Here is a 17,284-nt window from a genome sequence, read left to right as displayed (position 1 = left end):
CCAGAGATATATTGTCAGGAATACTAACAGCTACATATATATGTCCTTGAGCAAGAGTCTCAAACTTGGTTACACAAATTTCTAGAATTCTGTGAATACAACTCCAAAACTTCATTTCAAATTAGAAAACTGTTCCAAATAGTTTATAAAAATTATGACTTACTTTTTTTAATGTTTTTTCTTAAGCAGAAGCACCAATATGACAATGATCATAGAGGAACAAGGCAAAGCAGATGTTCTATTTAACTATGACAACAAAGATGGACTAGCTATGGCACCTTTCATCTGCCAAATATGTTTATTTTCTTAAACAACATCTGCACAAGAATCTCTGACAATGAGAGGTTGAATTATTTGAACAATAACATTCTTCTAATTTTAAGATTCTCTAATTATACCAAAATTTGTTTAAAAACTATAATAATACAAAAGGACCAAACACACATACACCCACACGTACAAACACACACACACACACACACACACACACCATACATGCCACATAAAACTAAAACACATACATATTCTTCATGTATATACTATTTCAACTATAGTAGAAGTAGGGTTCTTTCCAGAACACAAACAAATAATGGATAGAATTTCTTCAAACAACTCCAGAATGCAAATGAAAACATCAAAAACAAGAAGGTTTATTCAGAGATCAGGACATTCCGCAGAACGCAATATGAAAATAATCCGTCCATTATTGGATGCACACATACCCATGTTCTCACACCAGAAGGCCTTAAGAATCCTTGTGCAGTGCGCACAGCCTTCCCTGTACAGAAGCGTCATCACTTCTGAATACATTCCCCTGTAGAATGAAGGATAGAACTTGGGTCACTGATGGAGCCAAATGAGAGATATAAACTACAATGCATCAAATGTGTCTTGTGGAAAGATGCCCTAAGATGGCTTGTTAACAGAAGGGAGAGTAGTACTTTCTTCCTACCAAATTCTGATGAAAAATGTAAGATATGCAATATTTAGAGAGCATTTATTATGAGCTAATTAGAGCATGTTGAGTGGAAATGAATAGTGTGTAACTCAAAGGAATTTATAGTCACAGCTTGGAGCCTCTCTGCAAATACTGATGTTCAGCAACACCAGTTCCAAAGGAAATGGGAATAGGAGGAATAGAAGCTGTCAGTGTGATGAAATGAAATAGTTGCAACTGCAGATGGATTATTAACTAATATTGACTCTTACTCTGAAAGCTGTCAGAGCTTTGCTATGCAACACTGAAACAGCTGGGAATGTTCTGTCATGAAGCCACTGGGGAAACATTCTAGTTGGGTTGAAATACAAAAGCTAGATATCGGCTAAGGACATAAGAGTCATAAGTTTGCTTCTGGGTCAGACAAAATGAACACCACTTTTTTAGTCTATTGTAAGAGATTTGCTTCTTTGATTCATCAATCATTTAAGCACTTCCAAAGTGACAGTCACAATAGCTTCTCAGCAGTTGACAGGTAACACACCAATCCTGCTATTACAGAAGTTGCAATCTAGAAAACACTTAAATGATCATTTAGCATTTTTTTATAAAAAGTGGCAAGAAAAAGACTATACTTTTAGGGATCACTTCTATAGTTTGTCACTAGAGAAGTTTCTCTGAACATATAGAATCCAGGAAACCATGGAGGAAGTACAGTGTCCCTTCCTGAGCATGAAGCTCGCTCTGGGTGTAGCTTCTACAGCTGCCCTTTGCCATTGATGATCACTCTTCCCTCCCTTGGAAGAGCAAAAAGAAAGGGAAACCATCTCAGTGGAGGTTGAGGGGGAGGGGGAAAAAGCTTCATTGTTTAAGATAGGATATTTTTACAGGATAACTGCTATAAAAATAGACCTAAAGATTTAAGGGCTCAACTTAATGGAAGTTTATATCTTGTTCATATTTCAGTCTCGAGCAAGTCATTTGGGTTAAGGGACTTATTTTCATCCCTGGTGACATCTTTGCCCTGGATTCCTTTTATTCTGCTGTTCCATCATCCCATAGGGCCTCACAGTCTTCAACAACTGCAAGCAGAAGGTGTCACACCATGAGGAAGGCACATCCATTTCTTGAAAACCTTGGTCCCCAAATGCCACACACCACTTTTCCTTTCATTCAATTGACTAATGACTAGTACAACTAATACAGTGACTGCTACAGTTACTACACATAGTAATAAGGGGGTGGTAGAGAGGGAGAAGATGTAATAATTGGTTTGGTAACTACCTTCCAGCTACACCTTTAAGGTGGGAACAAAGAGACCAGATTTTGGTAAACAGTTAAACTTATCTAGAGTAACAGCAAAATGGAAAACATCACTTAATAAGAAAACTTGTCATATCTGGGCCTTTAAATGGTCATAAAGGAATTAATAAAAGTTTACTTTAAAAAAGCTTAAAAATATTTGATATGCAAAAATATTGTTAAGTGTTTCATATAGAAATTTTATTTTTTGGCCAAGATTAGGTTTATCATAAAGAATATATTTCCTGGGTGCCTGGGTGGTTCAGTGGGTTAAGCCTCTGCCTTGGGCTCAGGTCATGATCTCAGGTTCCTGGGATGGAGTCCCACATAGGGCTTTCTGCTCAGCAGGGAGCCTGCTTCCTCCTCTCTCTCTCTGCCTGCCTCTCTGCCTACTTGTGATCTCTGTCTGTCAAATAAATAAATAAAATCTTTTTAAAAAATTTTTTCCTTTGGTGAATATTGGAGTTGAAAATTTGCATAATAGTTGTCTTCCTCAAAAAGGGTAATTCCAGCACAGGAATGACTGGCTCTTCAAGAAATGAATTTTAAAACTATATTGAATTGTATTAACATGGACAAAAATCAAACAGTTATAAAAAATTGTAATATCAAACCCAATCCCTATTCTTATTTTAAAATTTTCTATTTTGTTGAGCATAAGAATATGTTTATAATCCAAAGTATTTGGTATTAGACACGTCTAGATAATCAATATCATACTATATTGTAAACAGATGATTTTTTTTTTAAGTTGTGAGATGAAGTATGGAGAACATTTGGAAAGACCAAATTACAGAGGGTAAATATATATCTAGAATTAGGTCATAGTTCCCTTACTTCAAGTTCCCTGAAACCTATAATAAATGCATCTCTTTGCCATTCCATCTTCTTTTTTAGTCTTGTAGATCTGTTTAAAACATTCACCTTCATAAATATAGCTAACATATCTCTAATAGATGAATTAGAAGTATATGACGTTATTCCATATATACAAGTAGTAGAATAAAAATTTCTATTTGGTAGATGCTATCATTCCATTGCATATGTGCTAATATAACATTTTTGTTGTTTTTTTTTTGAGGAAGAAATGACCCCTGACTGAACATTTCAAAAGTAAGAATCATGCTGAGTTGACTAATTTTCCCTGTCCCTTCGGCAGCCACTTTTTTATTTGCAGCTTGGCCTAGTTTTTTGACTGCATAATCTTTTCCTGGAATACGACACCTGAATAGAAATCAACCATGGGTTTCCTAGAACAGGTACTTTCTTGATAAAAAGAGACAGGTACAGCTAGAGAAATCCAAGAATTCTCTACTTTCCCCCATATTCTTGCTTTGAATTTGTACTAGTTTTCCAGAGCTGACATAACAAAGTATTACAAAATGGGTGGCGTGAGCAATAGAAATTCAATGTCTCACTGTTCTGAAGCGTTTGTAATGTGAAATCAATTTATCTGCAGGGTTGGTTCCTTCTGAAGTCCAGGAGGAGAAGAATCTGTTCCAGGCCTTTCTCCTTGGCTTGTCGACCACCGTCTTCTCCCTGTGTCTTGTCATGTTATCTTCTCTCCATGCATCTGCTTCTCAGTCAAAGTTATTTTTATAAGGATACCAGTCATATTGGATTAGTCCCTAATCTCTAAAAAAGTAAAGGTCATATTTGACAGTTATTGGAGTTAAAACATATATTTTATATATAAATGTGTGTGTGTGTGTGTGTGTGTGTGTGTGTGTGTGTATTTTGGCGGGGGCTGGGGAAGGTAACAATTACAACTCATGACAGAATTCAAATATGATGTTGAGTTAGAGTAACCGTCTTGCAAAAATGAAGGAACCAGTATGAGAATGACGTCCAAAACCCAACAAGATATGGATGATGCACAGAAAGAGTAAGAGTCACTGATGGCCCTATGGAGCACCAGCTAATCAGATGGGGACCTAATTCAAAATAACAATTTCTCTATAATGCACTTCCACAGTGAAAAAAATAAACAAATGATTTGTTAATAATTTAAACATTCAGAGATTCTTGAAAGATTTAGAAAAACCTAAGATTAGTACCATCAAAGGCACTGTTTATCTTATGTTTATTACATTTAAATACATTTATCTGAAAATGGACACATCTTCTTATACCTAAGTTTAATTTGCATTTTCACCTTGCTTACTTATAAAAATGCTTTATAAAAGTGATTATTTTTAGGCATTTATGTTGATTTCTCGAGAATCTGAACAGGACATATCCAGAGAGTAATAGACACTCTAATTTCTTCATTTTCAAATAGAACCAAATACTTTGTTTCTATAAAAATGGACTCAGAAATATTGTTTCTCAGAGGTTTGTAAAGAATTTAGTCAATGACATCCTAAATTACATCCCTCTGAATGCTTTCATTCCTATTTATATGTTTTTCTAAGCCCTACTCCTTGAAGGTCCTATTTTTCTATATACCAATATTTAACTTGGCCCATATAATTATGATAGACAAGATAATATCATTGTCCCATAATGTTGGAGTAAAAGATTTTCAATTCTATAGTATGCTTATTATTTTGATGCTGTTATTTATGATGTCTGTGATGCCTGTGTTTTAACCACATGTTAATATTCTACATTAAATCCCCATGGTATACACTCAATCTGTTTCATCAGCTCTAAAACATAACACTAGCTGTCTAATTGAGTCATGTTTGCATTTCCAGCTGTGTGTAGGCAGCTAGCCACATTCTTTTCTATTCATATAAACAGACTGTTACAATTATGTAAACAGTATAACTTTTAAATGCTTATTATGTTCCATTAGATCTATTTACTAGACTCACATAATCTTAAAACATCAAAATTTGAAATAAAGGATATTAGATTAGGATAGTATTTTGAGACTGGTCAACAATGTATACACCTAGTTTTATACAAGAAAAGGAAGCAGAAATCCTTTTTTAAAAAGGAAAACCTGATGAAGTATAGTAATGGAAGATTCCTTTTATTGATGAGCCATTTCCATGGTACTTAGTCTGATAGATCAAATAGAAATTGAGGTAAACTAGGGTATATGTTTGATTTAAGGACTCATGGTTGAATGTACATAAATGTAGCAACTATCAAATTTCTTTTTTTTTTAAGATTTTATTTATTTATTTGACAGACAGAGATCACAAGTAGGCAGAGAGGCAGGCAGAGATAGAGGAGGAAGCAGGCTCCCTGCTGAGCAGAGAGCCCGATGCGGGACTCGATTCCAGGACCCTGAGATCATAACCTGAGCCGAAGGAGCGACTTAACCCACTAAGCCACCCAGGAACCCTCAAATTTCTGATTTAAAGAATACTTAAATAAACCAATAAAGGTGACATTTAGAATTTTTACTTCGGACAAAAGTAGAAAATCCTTCTACTCCAGCATATTTCTTGTTAGTTTAAAAGAGGACAGTACTTTTTTATTCCTCTCACTCATTTGGCTAAACTTATGATTGATATAAAATTAATAGGTGTTTGTTTAGGGGAGAAGAAATAGTCCCAGGGGCAGAAACAAGGTGAAAGTGCCTCAGAGGAAAATAAATGGTTTTATTAATGTTCTATTAACAGTTATTATTAATGAATACTCCAATTCTTGATGTTGAAATAATGCAGTAGAATAAGACCTTTCTAAATCAAATGAATTGATGCTATGTATATTTCATGGCATTCAAATTCTTTAAAATCACTTACAGTGTAAAAATAATTCTAATGACACATGCCTTCAATAATTATATATTTGTCTAATGACAAATTCCTTCAATAATTCAACAATGCCATAGTGTGGTTGGAAAGAATCTTACATACCAGGAAAGCATCTTCCCCTTCAACACAGAAATCTATGTTTCCTCTAACATAAAATCAGGAATATTCCTTTGAATATTCCATTCAGGAAGGATTTCGGTGTAATTGTAGGGCTACAGGATTCATTTCTGAACAAAGCGCTTGTAGTATAGATTAACTTAATAAGATCTTGCTTTTCCTTGATTGTCACTAGATTTACCTTGTTCCATCTTCCACTAATTTACAGAATAGATTTAATCTGTCTCAAAAATACAATACACTAACCCAATGTCTTTGTTCCCTATTTGATTTTATGACTCTGGAGGGCAGAAACACTACTGATTTACCAACCTATTGTCATAACCAAGCCTATGATAAGTGTTCGATTATTTGTGAAATTAAAACAAAAGGGTTCTAGGGCACCAGGGTAGCTCAGTTGGTAAAGCATCCACCTTCTACTCAAGTCATGATCTCAGGGTCCTGGGATGGAGCACAGGTCAAGCTCCCTGCTCACTGGGGGATCTTCTTCTCCCACTCCCTCTGCCTCTTCCCCATTGTTCGTGCTCTGTCTCTCTCTCTCTCATCCTTTCAATAAATAAACAAATAAATAAATAAAATGAAAGGGTTCTTTACATAATACTCTACAGTGTTATCATAACCACATATATCACACCATCATAACTTACGAGAACTATCATTAACTGTATTTTTCAAAATTCTGTTTAGGTTATCTGAAACCTTTTCTTTCCTCTCCTTTAAATTTGATGCACTTAATCTAATTTGTATTAATTTGGCTTTCCTGTTGCTAAACAACTTTAAATTTTCTAAAAAATTCTGAATTTTAACTTAATTTAGTTAAATAAAAGATGTCGTTGGGAGAGGTACAGCTATATTCAAGATCTATAGCTCTGATGGTTGGTAAAGTAACCACTAGGCAAACGGAACTTGTGAGCACTTGAAGTAGAACTCTTTCAAACTGACATGTGCTTTAGGCATAAAATGCACTCTTGATTATAGAGACTTAGAACACAAAAAAGGGAACTAATTTTTATATCAAATAGGTTAGTGTATTGTATATCAAATGAAAATTTCTTGGACTATTGGATAAATAAATTAATTTTTCTTGTTTCTTTTTACTTTAATGTGGCATTTAGAAAAGAGAACTTTGCACATTACATTTTAATTAGATATTCCCACTCTCAAAGAATTATTGATAATCCTTTACATGGAGAAATAGTCATGATCTGCGTTCATAATTGTTGGCTTACTATAATACTGTTAAGAAATATCAGTGTCTTCATTAGATTTTAACTCAAAGGAGGTCTTTCCTCTGATAATCTAGTTACTTGCCAGCAATGTTTAAATCTGTTCTAATCTTTTCTCAAGATTGGGCTTTTCAATTTCCTCAATGATTTTAAGTGGTCTTTTATTAAACAACGAGCAATTTTGTAAGGCTCTTTTTCCTTCTGCATCAACCATTTGTTAATCCTCTCAATTTGTTTCTCTAAATGATATTGATGGCTTTGTTATCTGATCATTTTTTTTAATGTAAAATACACTGTCTCGAGCATAGATCTTAATTTCATCATGTGAGTGTCATAAATATCATTTATTAGGAAATGATTATTAGGAAACAAAATATTGCCACTATGAAAGAAAATACATGTTTCCTGTTTAATAGTTGCCATTTCAAGAACTATGTTTAAGGTCAATGATAAATCTGTTACTAAAGTAAAGGCAATGTGAAGGCAGGACAGTGCTATTTTCCCAATATTCCATTAGAGTTCCATTAAATAGGATTTCAAATGACCTCACTGTGTCAACCACTTCAGAAGTTCTGAAGCAGAAATTCTTTTTTTTTTTTTTAAGATTTTATTTATTTATTTGACAGACAGAGATCACAAGTAGGCAGAGGCAGGCAGAGAGAGAGGAGGAAGCAGGCTCCCTGTGAGCAGAGAGCCCAATGCGGGGCTTGATCCCAGGACCCTGGGATCATGACCTGAGCCAAAGGCAGAAGCTTTAACCCACTGAGCCACCCAGGCACCCCAAAAAGAAATTCTTAAATGCATTTCATATTTAATTTCTAATTATCTTTTTAAAAGAACCATACCCTCAGTTCTAAGTTTTCTGACTCACAAGTTAAGCAAGAATAATGAAGTGTTACTGTCAAACTGAATTCTTTTAGAAATTCAGCAATAGAACAGGAATTTTCCTTTAGAGAATAAATGTGTAGGAATAAGCACCGCCTTAAGACTTGACTTGTGCAGGGGCGCCTGGGTGGATCTCAGGGTCCTGGGATCGAGTCCCACATTGGGCTCTCTGCTCAGCAGGGAACCTGTTTCTTCCTGTCTCTCTGCCTGCCACTCTGCCTACTTGTGATCTCTGTCTGTCAAATGCTTGAAAGTAAAGTTTATTTATACATGGTGTTAATAGTGGCGGTACCATTAAATTGGATTCCTTTCCTTTTTTCCCTCTCTTTCTTTGTTCTTATTATTTCCAAAATGTTTATGTATTTGTTATTTTGTGTCCTGGTTCTCATTCCTATTACTCTTTGCTTTCACCTGAATTTTCAAATGATTTAACTTCCAAGGCTATCTTGGACTTCCTTCCACATTTACTTTACTTATTGATGTCCACTACATTTATATACTTTCATCCCTGGAAGGTTTTTTCCGAAAAAATCACTATTTAATTTCATATAACTTGGTTCCAGTAAATATTCCAACAGCTGAAAAACATGATGTCTAAAAATATTGCCATAAACCATGTAATTAAAAATTGTGGTTATATATTCATACACATACACTCACATAGAGATCCATGGAGTTCCCTTTCAATTTCTTTTCTACCAAATGTGCAAGGTACAGATTCTGGTAGGAGTAAGTATATACATAGTGACTTTCATAAACAGATGGATTTTTAAATTTGAAAAACATAGCAAAAATAGAAAAAAAATGTTTTATCATTTCCCGGAGGGAATTTCTTTCTGATCTTCCTAAGAATAGAGAGTTTTATGTTATTATGTGAACATCAATAGGGAAGTTCAACTTTAAATATATAACCCTCACATGATGGTATTGACTTCAATATTGGAATCAACTTTTTTATTTTATATTTTTATTATTTTTAAAGTTGCATTTATTTGACACAGAGAGAGAGAAACAGAGAGAACAACAGAGCAGAAAGAGTGGAAGAGGGAGAGACTCTCAAGCAGACTCCAACCTGAGCTTATAGACCAATGTGGACTCAAATTCCAGCACACTGAGATCATGATCTGACCTGAAATCAAGAGTCAGATGTTTAACCAACTGAGCCACGCAGGTTCCCCAGGAGTCAATTTTTTTTTTTTTAAAAGATTTTATTTATTCGACAGAGAAAGATCACAAGTAGGCAGAGAGGCAGGCAGAGAGAGAGGAGGAAGCAGGCTCCCCACCGAGCAGAGAGCCCGATGCGGGGCTCGATCCCAGGACCCTAGGATCATGACCTGAGCCGAAAGCAGAGGCTTTTAACCCACTGAGCCACCCAGGCGCCCCAGGAGTCAATTTTTTTAAAAACACCTCATTTATATTATCCTCAAAGTAGACACCTTCCAGAAGTGTAGTTACCTATGTCTTAGATCTTTCCCCATGATGTCAGTGTAACAGTTCTTGATCAAACTTCCTAACATCAGGCATGAAAGAAAACAAAATTTAGAAAAGAAAGTGTTAACATGTATTTCAGCATTTTCAACCAGTTATTGTGTGACACTTATGTCATTGTGTAATGCTGAGATAGTTAAGATGTAACAAATCATTTCTAAACTTCTCCCGATAAATTTGATGTTTGACTTTCCATTCTCCCCGCTTATTTTATAAATGCTTTCCACCACACCATTTGCTTTCCACACAATTATTTTATAATTGCAGGTGAGGAAAAAGAGAATAAACAAAAATACTGTGAGGTGCACCTGGGTGGCTCACTCAGTTAAATGTCTAACTCTTGTTTTCAGCTCAGATTATGATTTCATGAGTCATAGGATCAAGCCTGTAGGGCTGTGCACTCAGCAGTGAGTCTTTTTGGGATGCTCTCTCTCCTCTCCCTCTGCCCCATCCCCCACTTGCACACACATACTTTCTCTCTCTCTGTCTCTCTCTAAATAAACAAATCTTTAAAAAAAAAAAAAACCTGATATAAGTTCTCTTTCTAACTATGAACAAAAACCAGAAGTGACTATTTTTTTGTTCCTAAAACCTAAATAACAAGCGTTTGGGCAAACTGGAGCCTTGTTCTAAAGAAAGTAGGTCAGCTGCTTGAAAGAAATCATTGGCACTTGAGTATTTGACATCACTGTTTGATGCTTCTTTCAATAAAGGCAACTTAGTAACGTGAAATGTTGTCCTCTAACCTTTATTTTAAGGGTTTTGAGCATGCATTTACAAGCCACTGCATAAACATCATTAGATATATTTAATCAAAGATGGAATCCCCAATATAAAACACTTTGGTTTATGTTTTCTGTGAGTTTCAATTTCTCTAAGGACTTAGTTTTTTTTTGTTTGTTTGTTTGTTTTTTGTTTTTTTTTTGTTTTTTGTTTTTTTAATTTGGTAGACTGTGTCTTTTTCTAATATATAAGGTATTCAGGTCATTGGATTGGGCATGGCTTTTTTGTTCCCCCTTGGTCTAGCTTTTGCATTAAATCAGGTCCCCAGTAGCTGCTGTGATTAATAAAGTTTTCCCCATTTCAGATCAACTACTAAGCAAGAAATAAAAAGGTACATCCAGAGGTTCTTTTTCATCATAATGCTTTATCTCCAGAAAAAGAAAATGCCACTCTATAGTAAACTGTGATAATCAGCATAGATAGATAATTATAGGCTCTACTAATAAAATCTTACCTATCAAATGGAGAACACATAAAATATTCTCTTTTCATTTTTAAGGAATTCTGTCAGGATAAGGTTACAATTATCCTAAAGGTAAATAGTAACCACATCAAATTACAATTGGTGTATTTCACAAGGATTGGAATTTATATGAGTCAGTAGAGAAAAAATGGGATTCATTTCAGTTAGTTCACTGAGTACCAAGCTTACAGATAATAATATTTGCTATATCAAATTAATAGTAAGTGAAACTGTGTCTAATCTCTTGAAATAAGTCTTTCTTTCCTTTGTGGGATCAGTCTTATTACCACTACAATCTCACAATCTAGTTCAATTTCTTCTTTTAAAAGAGAACATCAGGATTTTTTTTTTTTCAGTCAGAAGTGCACACAAAAATTAAAAGGATGACAGCCTATGATTCTGTCTGATACAATGCTACAGACTCTATGTTCCCCAAAATTCACATGTTGAAACCTAATCCCTAATGTGATACTATTTGTACATGGGAACTCTATGGGGTGATCAGGTCACGAAGTCAGAGCCCTCATAAATGGGATTAGTGCCCTTATAAAATAGATTCCAGAGATCTCCCTCACCTGTTTCTGCCATGTGAGGACACAGCAAAAATGAAAAGATGCCGTTTGTGAACCAGGAAGCTGCTCTTAACCAGACACGGAATCCTCCTATGCCTTGATATTGGACTTCCTAGCTTCCAGAACTGTGAGAAATAAATGTCTTTTGTTTATAAGCCACCCAGTTTATGGTAGTTTGTTATAGTGGTTGGAATGAACGAAAACACAATACTGGCGTAATACTTTTGCACGAACACCAGGATCTTATTGTTAACAGAGAGCGAACCCTCAAACCAAAGTTAATTGTGTTTGGTTAGTTCACTGAAGTTGGAATATTGGAAAAGATTTTAACAGTACAAATATTTCTACTTTAGCTTTATCTTGTTTTAGCTTCCTCTTTCTGATGTATGGTTTTATAAAGTAAATATATTTTGTACAATCAACATGTATTATGTCTATAAAAATATTTTTTAAACTAGAATAAATAGTTGATTATATTTACTAAGCATTGCCAAGAGAGGCATTAGTTAGGCATTTCCAAGAGAGGCATTAGTTGAAATGGAAGTACAATTATTTTAGGTCCTCTGAGAAATAATTAGGGAAGAATAAATGGGATCTTAGAGTTATAACCAATTATTTCCTAATGCACTTTCATTAATTTGACATGTTGAAATGATTAAGCTAAAGGAGCATTACACTGAAAATCTGTTACTAAACTTAAATAAGATCAATCCTATATTTTTCCAATTTTATTTCTTTTCTTGTATTTAAGATTTGTAGTTTGCATTGTACTTACATGCTTATTTGGTCACATTCCTTTTTACTATCCTATTCCTCTACTCTATCATCTAAACAACGCAACCAGCCATTCATCATTTTCCTCATTCTTTCATTTATTCATTTGCTTGGTTGTTCGGGCAACTAATCATCAAATGTTTAATGTGTGCCATATTTGTATTGCAGTATATCAGCTACTTGAGATAAGACTTCTTATCTTACTACCTCTTCCTAAACTCAGTTGTCTTTACTTTTCCAGGAAGCTTGATTGACCGCTACTTTAATCAACATGCAAATCTTCAATGACTGACTGTAAGCAGCATTTTACAGGGCATGTATTATATAATATCGGGTAAACCAGGATCCTTAAGTTACTATGAGCATGCTTTACCACAGCTTTAAAATTCCATTAAATACTTTACCCATCTTTTTCCACTTACTAATATGTGTTTCACTTGTTTGTTTGGTTTCTTATTATATTAGGAGCTGATCTCAGTCTCTAAGATGTTGGAGGGAGATCTTGCAAGAGGACGGTCTTACCCTTACCAACCTCTCCCCTCCCCAAACACAGTCTCTTCTGCAGAAGTTCATATTTTCTGTGTAATTTATCTTCTTTTGTCAAAGTTGTGTTTTCATCTCTAGGACACATTTGTACTTTAGCAATCTCTCCATGCATTTATTGGTTTTTCACCAACAAATTAGAATGTGATTAACAAAAATCACAGAAGCACAATTCAGATATAAATTTTCTATGGGCAAAAATAGAAGCTTATTAAAACAATTACACAGAGCAATAAATACACAGCCCTGGATAGAAGTAGGCCTAAACCTTACCCCAATTTCCTAGGATGACTCAGTATGTTAAAATCTTTTGATCAGTGAGAAATCAGTGAGAAATCTAAGCCCAGAAACCTTTCATTGTGATTGCCTCACTTCTGACTTCACTGTGCAAATACTGGCTACTCTGATTATAGGCTAACCTGTTGGTTAAGTGCAGGAAATTGTGTTTGGCTATGTTCTGGATGCATGCTGGTTGATTTCTATTCCAGACACTAGCCTCTCAGGGTTCAAATCCTCCAAAACGGCTTCCTCTGAATGTTTGAACTTATCGCTCTGTGAACATTTTACAAGTTGCCACATCAAAACTTATTTTCTTCTGCCTTATATAGAAGATGAATCTCTCATGTACCAGGTTCGAACATTATACTATCTTTTACTCTTTCAACCAGTTTCTCTTCAACTGACAATAGGTAAAATGATAAAGTTCTGTTTTACTCAGCTGATCCTTTCTTTCCACACCCACTGCTTCCTTAACCTTGAATGATTTTAAAGTTGTAGTTAAATGCACAGGGTCTGGAGCTCAACTCATTGATTTTAAACCTATCCTACTCTCTTAACTATATTTGTGATATTAGTCTAATCTCTTAACTTCTCTGCATCTGCGCCTATATGCATAAAATGTTAATGAAAATCCACATGCCAACATGGCATGCTTGTTGGGAGGAATAAATATGTTAATACATATAAATATTTAAACAAATGCACACAGTGTAACTTAAAAATTAACTAATTTCCCCAACTTCTGCCTTTCGTTCATTATTCATTTTAAATCCAACATATTTTTCTGACTCTTTCTAAAACATTTCTAACATTTCTATTTCTAAAACATTTCTCCAATTATGTAATTTTTCTCTTAAAAAATGTTCACAATTCTTATATTAACAATTGATATAACAAAAAACTCGTAATCTGACTTTCCAAGGATTAGCCCTCATCATCTTTCTAACTCTCCTGCTGTCTAGTACACATAGTAAATACACAAAAAATAAATACTTTTCTAATTAAATGAATATTTTAATGTGTTTCTTTAAATACTTTTTGAAATGAAATGAAATTAATCTATATACACATATGCTTTCAGATTATAGTGATCAAAAATACATTTCTGGATGTAAACTTAAAGTATTTTAAGAGAAAATATCAATGAATAAAGAATTTGAGATAACAATGATAAGGTAAAATTTATACAGCTATTTGTAGTTTTCATTATAACTTGGTACATTGAAGATAATTATCTTTGTGGAATTCATTATAATCCTAGTGATAAATCAGTGGTTAAACTCCCCAGCAACCAGATTACCTTCTCAGCTCGTACTAAAGCAAATGACTCGGGGCGCCTGGGTGGCTCAGTTGGTTAAGCAACTGCCTTTGGCTCAGGTCAAGGTCCCAGAGTCCTGGGGTCGAGTCCCGCATCGGGCTGCCAGCTCCATGGGGAGTCTGCTTATCCCTCTGACCTTCTTGCCTCTCATGCTCTCTCTCACTGTCTCTCTCTCAAATAAATAAATAAAATCTTAAAAATAAATAAATAAATAAATAAATAAATAAATAAAGCAAATGACTTTTGCAACACCATAAATGGTCTGTCAAACTGGGCGGTGGTTTTGGTAATACGAGCAAATACATGCAAACAAAGTCTCTAAAAATTATAGAATTCATCCATGTGTGATTATAGGTCATTTATTAAAAAAAATAAAAACTGTTAGGATGCCTGGGTAGCTCAGCTGGCTAAGTGGCTGCCTTCAGCTCAAGCCATGATTCCAGGGTCCTGCGACTGAGTCCTGCACTGGGATCTTTGCTTAACTGGGGCCCTGCTTCTCCCTCTGCCTGTTGCTACCCCTGCTTGTGCTCTTTTCCTCTATAATTTAGTTGTTTCAAAAAGGAAAAATCCTTCACATACATGAAAATCCATGAGGCACAAAAATGCTGGTGTTGGTTTATGTGAAATTTATCTGAAAGTTGCTGAGATTTTAAACTCTTCATTATCAACAGGAACAATAATGAGAATGCAGGCTTCAGATTCTTGGACGAGGACTACACATATGCCCCTAAGCAGACAATCTGAGCCCGATCAGGAACCTTGGTGTGGATAAAAGAGATGAAATAGCAGTCAATCTCTCTCTGGGGAACGTCCCTGGAAACCACAGCAAAATAACAGAAAAGAATGGATTAATATGGAGGTAGATTTGGGGGTAAAAAAAAAAAAGCCAAGGCCAGTGACTGAAGAGCTCTGCCAGGTGGAGCTTACAGTTTCAACACAGAAGGCCCCAATCATAGGTATTTGCAAACTATAAATATTAACAATTAGTGGTCTTCCAATTACAGATTTATGAGAGCGAAATAGAGAACCTCAAATCAGATTAGGTCTTCAAGGGCCTTAATGTGAAAATGATTTGTCCCCAGACTTTGCTAGGGGGCAATTCTGGGCATTGATCTCTCCTGCTGGCTCATCTGGGCAAAGAGCAGAGGACAATTCCTCTTCTTCCCATACACCACCCCTATGACTACTCCATATTTTTTCCTCATTGGACAACCCAGGAAAATTTCAACAACCATTCCAAATCTCAAAGTTACATAAATGTCTCCTATACAAGAGACTTAAGAAGCAACTAGCACACAGCTGCTTATCAAATTGCTTTTTCTAATGGAGTCAAGATTTGTCCACCCTTTCTGAACACAAGTTTTGCTTAAGTTCCAATGTCTGCCTAACATAAATTAATAAGAATGTTGGGAAACCAGTGTTAATTAAAGCTAAGGAATGGGGCTGAAGTATTTTTCTGCTGACATAAAGGTATTAAGATTTCCAACTATCTCACTACCTAAATGATACGATTCTGAGTATTTGAAATGTTTTCTTTTGAGGAGTGGACGTTCATGACAAATCCTGAGATTGAGACACTTATATTTGCATAATGTGCTCAAAGAACATTCCTGAAACCACATTCATCTGAACACAATGTAATACATGCTTTACAAACGACTTTTTACAGACACACTTAGTTGTTGTTACACCCTTTGGGGAGTTAACTGAGAAAGTGTTCCTGCAACACTCTCAAATGTTTGGGATGCATTTTTTAGAAATTAATATCTTACTGGCATATGTGTTATATTACCTCATATGCTTTTTTGCCTAAAACTTGATGAAATTTTGGGGGAAAATAAAGAATAAGAAAGAGTAGCCTATCAGCTATGCAAAATCAAACTGCTTCGTGTTATGAATCCAACCAAGCGGAGCTGGCACAGCATGTCTTAATAGTGAACTGCATGCCAAGAGAACAAGATACTTGCAGGAGTCCCACAAATGTGGTGGGGGTGAGGGAAGATGGGTGGATAAAAACCAATGGTTTTGTCATATTACAAACATTGAGTAAAAGGCAGAACTATGAAGACAAAAAGTGGAAGGATTTCTTGGTCTCTCCCTGTCAGTGAAATCTATGCATTCCAACTTTTTTTTTCCTCCTGACAGCAAATATTTTCACACTACACATTGCAGAGCTAGAGGAGAAGATAACTAACTCTTTATATCTGCAAATTCCTAAAACCTGGACCACGTCCAGTCCTTTTTTGCGAGGCTTTTGTTATCATGAAATCCTTTCAACTTGCATGTATTCCTCTTGCAGCAAAAGTAATTTTTGAAGATTCCCTTTTCTCTCCTCTTCAGGAATGTAAACAGTTTGAGGCATCTTGCAAAATCACATGTGTGTATTGATGGATAGATTTTGCTTTAGATTTGACATATGCTGATAGCTTGCTCCCCCAGCATCAAATAAAAATAAAAACAGATTTCAATCTCAACTTTAGTATAGTGGGCCAAAAAAAAAAAAGAAAAGAAAAATTGAAAAACAACTGAATTTAATTAAGCACAAAGACAATGATTGGGAGACATTTTTGGAAATGGAATTTGAATAAATTCAACAATTTTATAATTTTCAGCGCATGTGAACAATAGCCATTACAATAATCATTTAAAAGCTGTAAACTCAGGGAGATGAATGATTCAACTTACTTTTTTGCAAACATGCAGTCTATGGAACCAAGTGAAACTGAAATGTAGTGGTTATAATTTTAGCACTCCCTAATGGGTGATAGATTTTTAGCAAATTGATTTTAGCAAAAAAAAAAAAAGTGGATTTTTAGCACTCTCTCAAATTTTAGAGAGAACAAAGCAGGAATTTAGACTCTCACAGGGGGAAAAAAATCAAAGA

At 35.0% G+C, this 17,284-nt stretch overlaps 1 non-coding gene across 1 annotated transcript; it reads left to right on the top strand.

Moving 5' to 3' along the window:
- Nucleotides 1-1,562: 1,562 nt before the first annotated feature.
- Nucleotides 1,563-1,773, top strand: LOC132012594 (small nucleolar RNA U3). The gene has a single exon (XR_009402628.1). It is a non-coding gene; the product is annotated as a small nucleolar RNA U3 (small nucleolar RNA).
- The last annotated feature ends 15,511 nt before the right edge of the window (nucleotides 1,774-17,284 follow it).

This window comes from Mustela nigripes, chromosome 2 (genome assembly GCF_022355385.1).
Source record: "Mustela nigripes isolate SB6536 chromosome 2, MUSNIG.SB6536, whole genome shotgun sequence".
NCBI lineage: Eukaryota > Metazoa > Chordata > Mammalia > Carnivora > Mustelidae > Mustela > Mustela nigripes.
The sequence above is the reverse complement of the archived record's forward strand: the minus strand, read 5'-3'. Positions and strand labels throughout refer to the sequence as shown.